At 42.4% G+C, this 7,442-nt stretch overlaps 1 long non-coding RNA gene across 1 annotated transcript; it reads right to left on the bottom strand.

Moving 5' to 3' along the window:
• Nucleotides 1–5,384: 5,384 nt before the first annotated feature.
• On the bottom strand, nucleotides 5,385–6,139 carry LOC310870204. Its single transcript, XR_014570218.1, has 3 exons — nucleotides 6,020–6,139; nucleotides 5,638–5,895; nucleotides 5,385–5,518 (listed from the first exon to the last, which is right to left on the bottom strand). It is a non-coding gene; the product is annotated as an uncharacterized lncRNA (long non-coding RNA).
• Nucleotides 6,140–7,442: the final 1,303 nt, after the last annotated feature.

Here is a 7,442-nt window from a genome sequence, read left to right as displayed (position 1 = left end):
GTGCTCTTAGTGTCCTCTTAGTGACCTCCTGAAGTTCACAGATATGGTCAAGGTAAAAATTCTTCAAATCATGTACAAAGCAAGATATAAACAATTACCGGTAAATGTACAGGACAAATTTCTAGATAAGGAAGGGGGATACAACCTTAGAGGACCACTGAACTTCAAGAAACCTGTGATGCGCACAAACTTAAAAACAAGGAGCATCTCATCTTACGGAGTCACACTGTGGAATGAGCTGGAGGATGAACTAAAGCACTGTGGAAACATAAACCAATTCAAAACTAGAGTAAAAAAAACTATCTTCGATAAATACAGAAGCGACTAGAAAAAGTGCCCTTCTGGGCACAGGTCTCCACCAGGTTATCCACAGATCCGTGCAGTTAGAGGTAAAAACACTTTTCGGCCAGTTATAGCGCCACCTTGAGGCTGAGTTGAAATTGTTCATGTGGCATTTCGTCCTCGGCCTAGTGGGAATGTGGGTGCACAATTTCACGGAAATCACGCGATGTGTTCATGATTTGCAGCATTTTGTTTGAAACTGAGCACTCCTGTGAAATTTGGAAGCCAATCTTAACCAATCAGGATGGAGTCTGAGAAATCTGAAAGACCGGTTTGGTTGAATGGCTCTAGAGAGACTGTGTACCAATTTGCGTGATGTTTGGACAAAATCTGTAGGTGTGCTGTGCAAAAACTTGTTTTGCACAAAGCGGCCTCCTGGTGGCGCTATAACAGGCCGTTCTGGAAAGTTTGGGGCAGAGGTTCATCGTTGGCATCCAGGGAGTGTGTGTGCAAAATTTGGCATCGACCGGGTTAACGGTGGCCGAGATTAGCTGCTCACGGACACACACACACACACACACACACACACGGACACACACACACACACACACACACACGGACGGACAGACGGACGGACGGAGTGCAAAACATACTCTCTCCCCATGCCTTCGGCCTGGTGGAGACAAAGAGTACTAATGGCATTACAAAGGGGGAACTATGACGTACTGTACTATATAATTATATATTCATATTACTATACTATACCATACATTATGAAATATATAAACATAGTCAAACCATATCACATATTATGAGTGGACCACTATTGGTAAACCACACCACATATGTATATATAATATATTATTATATGTTGCTTGTGTGTTATATATTATATATATATTATACCATTATTATCATTGTTGTTATTGCTGCTACTGTCATTATTATTATTTACAGTTGTTATTAGTATATGTATGTGTATGTATATATATATATATATATATATATATATATATATATATATATATATATATATATATATATATATATATATATATATATGAATGTGTGTAGATAAATGTACATAAGGACAGCATGAATGTATGTATGCACTGTGTAAGCAGGCACGGTCTGCTACACGTGCACAAATGGACTCCAGGGGTAGGGCCCGACAAGCCTATGGCTTCTCCCTAACCCTTTTTCGGAACGGACAGGACATGACATATGGACACTATAAAAAAATAATAATAAAAATAATTAAAAAAAATGATGGAAACTGTGTGCAATGTATGAATGTATGTCCTCCTTCCGAAAATAAACTGAACTGAACTGTATGTGTCATTGGAGAAAAAAGGAGTCTGAACGGTAACAGGATAGGTGTTAACCAAGGAAGAGTGGCTACCTTGGTGTGAAATTGGCTACCTATACGGTATTCTTTCCAAAATGTTAAAACAAATATTTGGAAAATGTTTTTAATGTGCCTAAACATTCAACATTTAATGTCAAAAGAATATTAATATTTCTACAATTTGCCACAGTAAGTATAAATTTAAGTCGATAATGATGTACCGTGCATGATCACATATATACATCATGTATACTTTATAATGTAAAGTAAAAGTAGCCTATACATGAAGTGATCATGCACCTATCATGTATCTGTCTGAGCAATGGGGCCACCAGGTAGCAACTGCAAAGAGTTTCTTGACTGAACTTGCTCTGCACATTTAATTTGTGACACTCTGTGAAGTAACAGTTCTGACATCTCCGCTTATTCAGATCTGACACACCATGTGACATTTGTGAACTAGATCAGTGGTTCCCAAACGTTTTAGCCCGTGACTCTAAAGAGAGATTAGACTTTTGCCCGGGATCCAAACTGGTAAATAGCAGATCTACAAGCGCTTAACGCGTCGCTTCGAGACGCGTTGTGACCTTGTAGATCAGCTATTTTCACTATACTTAAACATTTGTTTTCTAATTTATGGAATTTCTTTGATTTGTTCCTGCGTGCCTCAGAAATACAGCGCGGTAAATAATGCTACTCCATCAGTGAAACGCAAGACATGCTACTGTGCTGCTTATATAAGGAAATTAGTCATGAGGGGTAGACTGCACACGGGATAACAAACCCTCTCCATGTGACACTTTTTGTCTCCACCCGTGAGTTGCACCACTCAGTTCACACGGGTGTGATTATTTTATAAGAATTTGAAGGTTTTCAGAAAAATGTAGTCACTAGAGAGTTTTCTGAAAACCTTAAAATTCTTATTTTACACACTAGACTAGTGTGTAAATGTTAAATTGATGGGAGGAAAAACAATACCACATTTTTGTATCGGTTCATTTTCAGTTTTATTTGAGAATATTGCATACATTCATGAGGCTGAATATAAACATTCTCTGTACAACTGTACCTTTTATGTATAGTTTATTATATACACTTTACAAAAGTGAATATGAATATAAAAATATAAAATCGTCAAATATAAAACATTACGCACATTATACAGAAAATATACATATTTACATTTTTGTTCATTAAATTCACAAGGATAGCAACGCAAATCAAAAGTGCAAATCAACAGATGCTACGGTAGCCATTTCTTAAGAAGCCATTAAATGTTTATAACCTGGGGTTAAATTATTTAATGGCTAATAAAGCCTGAGATAGGCTATATGCTTCATTTATACCCTCGAGGAATGCTATGGAAAAGTGACAAGTGTCTTTATTCTAAAGTCTTGGCTTTGGGACGTCAACATTTTGCTTCTTCACAACCAAATAACTTTCTGGTTGTTGGAGGCTGGAGCACTGCACACACACACACACACACACACACACACACACACACACACACACACACACACACACACACACACACACACACACACCAACAAACATTAGATTCAATATATATATATATAGGGCCACTGGGCCCCAAAGCGCAAATAAAATTTCTTTTTTTATTATCATCTTTTTGACCTAAATGTAACGACAGCCAATGAAGGTCCCCAGGATCTCTTTTCAGGGCCTCAAATCCAGTACAGCGCAGTCCAGTGTACCTGAAGGGCCCTTGAGAGCCAAGGGCCTCTGGGTCGCGGCCCCAACATTCCAATTGCTAATTTGGCCCTGACTGAAACTATACACACTATGCAATGCATGCACACACGTGCAGCATTGAAGTAGGTTTTATCTGAGTTCAGGTCAGTGAGGACGAAGCTTTCCTTCCACAGTCAGTACCTGTCCCGAGGTGATCATGTCCATGATGTAGCAGACAGTCATTTATTAAGGTGATCAGTACCTGTCCCGAGGTGATCATGTCCATGATGTAGCAGACAGTCATTTATTAAGGTGATCAGTACCTGTCCCGAGGTGATCATGTCCATGATGTAGCAGACAGTCATTTATTAAGGTGATCAGTACCTGTACCGAGGTGATCATGTCCATGATGTAGCAGACAGTAATTTATTAAGGTGATCAGTACCTGTCCCGAGGTGATCATGTTCATGATGTAGCAGATAGTCATTTATTAAGTGAGTTCAGGTCAGTGAGGATGAAGCTTTCCTTCCACAGTCGGTACCTGTCCCGAGGTGATCATGTCCATGATGTAGCAGACAGTAATTTAAAGTGAGAAAGATCTTCTTCTCTTCCGTCGTCCCCCTGAATAATGAAAAAGGCATCACTTAACATAACAGATTTGCCATCTATGACTTTTGTTTACTTGATATTCCGTCAGGGCCCTCTACCAGCATAGAGGGCCAGTGCTATGAAGCATTCTTAACATGAATGTGAACAAAGGTGCGTACCAGATGTGACACGTGTTCCTCCACTCTCCCCTCCTTCGTTGTTGGCTGTGACGACCAGGTGACTGGACTGGATATTGGTTATGGAGCAGGTCAGGCTGCCTGTGCTGCACAGCAGGGACTTTGGCGAGACGCTGTCATCATACACCATGTATGTGACGGCATGTACAGAAGCATTCCATGAGACTGTGGCAGAGGAGATGTCACCGCTGTACGTCACTCCTGTTGGAGGACAAGGACCTGTGGGGTGGAGGAGAGGGGAGGGGGGGTGGGGGTTGTGGTTTAGTAATTTTGTTTTTGTGATAACTCTGCCTCAGCTGAGCAGCACAATCACACTTCTGAGCAATATGTAAAAGTCTCAGTGTACCTGTTATTCCACTGGTAGTCCTTGATTGACCACTGTTGCCACCAAAGTTACTGCTTCCTACACTGGCGAGGAAAGATGAACCGCAGGGCAGTGGCATCTCATAGGCAGTCGAGGTTGTGGAATGGGACTTGAGGTCGAACAAGGTCTGGTTGTCCCCAAGGAGACTTCCTGTCACGGTCAACAGGTACTGGACATCTGAACAGGGGACCTCTGTCCAGCTGAAGCGCAGCACCTGGCGCTGCAGTTGCTGTGGCATCAGCCGTACCTGTACACTGTCTGGAGGACAGGGACCTAAAGGAGAGAGTGGGAATGAATACATTAGTTGTCACAAGGTGAAATGTGAATACAGAAACCATCTCATGGAATGACAAGTGTTTGAGAAGTACAACTGTTAAGATTGTCTACCTGCTCCAATCCGTACTGTGTCACTGACAGAACTGTTGCATGTCCCGTCTGAGGCCAGTACAGTGAAGTTGTAATGGACTCCACACTGAAGACCCTCTATGGTGCAGTTTGTGTCCAAGCTGTCACAACACACCATGTTGTTGCTGTCATCCTGGGCACAGCCGAAGTATTCCACATCATCATCAGTGACGGGAGTCCAGGACAGTAGTGCCGACAGGCTGGCACAGTTGTACTCAACTGAGAGGTTGAATGGTTGGCATGGGGCTAAAGGGAAGGGAGATTCAGGGGTTTGAAGTTAGTTTTCTAAGAGAAACACTTTCATATAAACTATATGTTTGCGTGTGTGTACATGTTCATGTGTGTGTGCAGAGAAAGCAGAGTTTTGTGGGCATGTTATGTTACCTGTCTGCAAATCAAAGGTGGTGCTGGGACGGCTGTCACACAGGCCGTTGGCTGCACAGATAGAGAACGTATAGAGGACACCACATTCCAGGTCATCCACCATGCAGGTGGTGCTGGTGGTAGTGCAGTTTGTGGTGTGGTCTCCACCCACCGCAGTCACTGTGTACATCTCTGCCCCTAAGGCCGAGTCCCACGATACGGTGGCTGTGTTGGTCATACAGTCCAAGAACCCGGAGATGCCCTGGGGCTGCATCGGAGCTGGAGAATGCACATGGGAGGACATTTAGTTCAATGAATGATTGAGGAGTCAAACATGCAAGCTGGATTCATCACCATTATTATTACAAAGAATTAATCAAGTATTTATAGTTACATACCTGAAGAGGCGTTGACTGGTAGACTGAGCTGGCTGTCACAGTATTCTGTGTGAGCCATGACTTGTAGAGAGAAAGTATTCCCACAGGGCAGATGCTCGATGGAACATGTATTGTTGCAAGACGTGCATGAAAGAACTCTTCCGTCACCAGTGGCCTGAGCTGTGTAGTTGAGGTCATCTGTGTTGGGATCCCAGGAAATCACCATGGTGTCAGAGGAACAGTTGACCCAGGAACGTACATTCTGTGGTGGGCAAGGGACTGGGGAAAAGAATGGATTGTTTTCATTAGACGACAATCTGGACGTGGCAGGGTGAAAAGTATACAGTGTAAGTGTTTTCTTTGTGTGCAACCATGTCCATGTGTATATATATTAATCTCTTACCTGAGCTGAATACCAGGGCCTGACTCGGGTTGCTGGAGCAGTTTCCATTAATAGCCTTGATATCTACAGTGTAGTCGGAGCCACAGGTGATGTGTGTAAGAGTACAGTTGAGATCAGAGGACTGGCAGGTGGAATTGCCTCGACTACTCCAGGCAGAAACAGAGTACTGTACTGCCCCCTTGCTGGCAGACCAGGACACAACAGCAGTGTTGCTAATAGAGTCACGATATACCTGGACGTTGGTAGGAACACATGGCACTACAAAGAGAAGATGGAAACAGAGTTAAACATTGCACAGCAAAAATATGATGAACTAACACAACAAAAACGAGATGTCATGAAGTAAAACATTTACACAATTTGATTCTGGGGAGAGACTCAGAGCAAGGTGTCTTAAAGAAATCAGTTTATATGCCGAGTGGAAACATGATGTGTTGTTCATAGTAATTCTCAATAATTTTCAATCTAATTCAATCTAATCTAATCTAATCTAATTAAGATCTCTCCCAGGGTCATAACCAATAGGTCAAAATCAGCATCACTCCGATTTCGAATTCACTCCAGCACCTTATGAGAACAGCCACTATGTGGTCCCTTTTGGTCTTTCTTTTTTAAAGCGCCTAGTTTGAACCCAGCTTTACAGTGTCTGTCTTTAGTGAAGATCTTCTCACCTGTTTCGAATTCCACAGCTGGACTTGGTTCACTGTGACAACCTCTGTCAACAGCTACAACACTGACAGAGTAGGTTTCACCACAGTGTAGATCAGTGAAAGAGCAGGAGTTTGCAGAGCTTAAGTTACAGGTGTGGTTGTGTCCATCATGTGCAGTTGCTGTTGCTATGTACATGTCTGCTCCTGAAACAGGGGACCAGGACACTGTGCTAACCCCACATTCTGTAGACACAGAAACATTACTGGGGGGGCAGGGACCTGGAGAGATGGAGGGAAGAAGTGGAGAGAAATAAATATTATTCTCTTTCATGTTTCATAGAACTGATCAAATCTTAAATGTTCTAACCAAATTAGTCTGTTGGAGACTGATTGGAGACAGATCAGTACAGCTTTAAGATTGTATGTATTGTTCTCTCTGTGTACCTGCAATGAAGTGTTGAGGAATACTTGGATTCCCAGCACACGAATCAGCATATGGTGTCACTGTGATGGTATAGTCCTGGCCACAGTGCATGTTGAGTATCTGACAGCTGGTACTGTTGGTGGGGTAGTAATGTATGTGACCATCCTCTGCCACTGCTGTCACATTGTAAGATGAGGCAGTGGCGCTTCCTACCCAGGTCACAAGGGTTGTATTGGAACATGTCAGACTGGCACTGACATTCTCTGGGGCACACGAGACTGTGAAGAGAAAAAGCAGAAATGTGTTATTTGAAATTGAATACTTCTAGCATACAGTAATTCCTGTACAA

Source organism: Protomyctophum parallelum (assembly GCF_964188405.1).
Source record: "Protomyctophum parallelum genome assembly, chromosome: 14".
Taxonomy (NCBI): domain Eukaryota; kingdom Metazoa; phylum Chordata; class Actinopteri; order Myctophiformes; family Myctophidae; genus Protomyctophum; species Protomyctophum parallelum.
The sequence above is the reverse complement of the archived record's forward strand: the minus strand, read 5'-3'. Positions and strand labels throughout refer to the sequence as shown.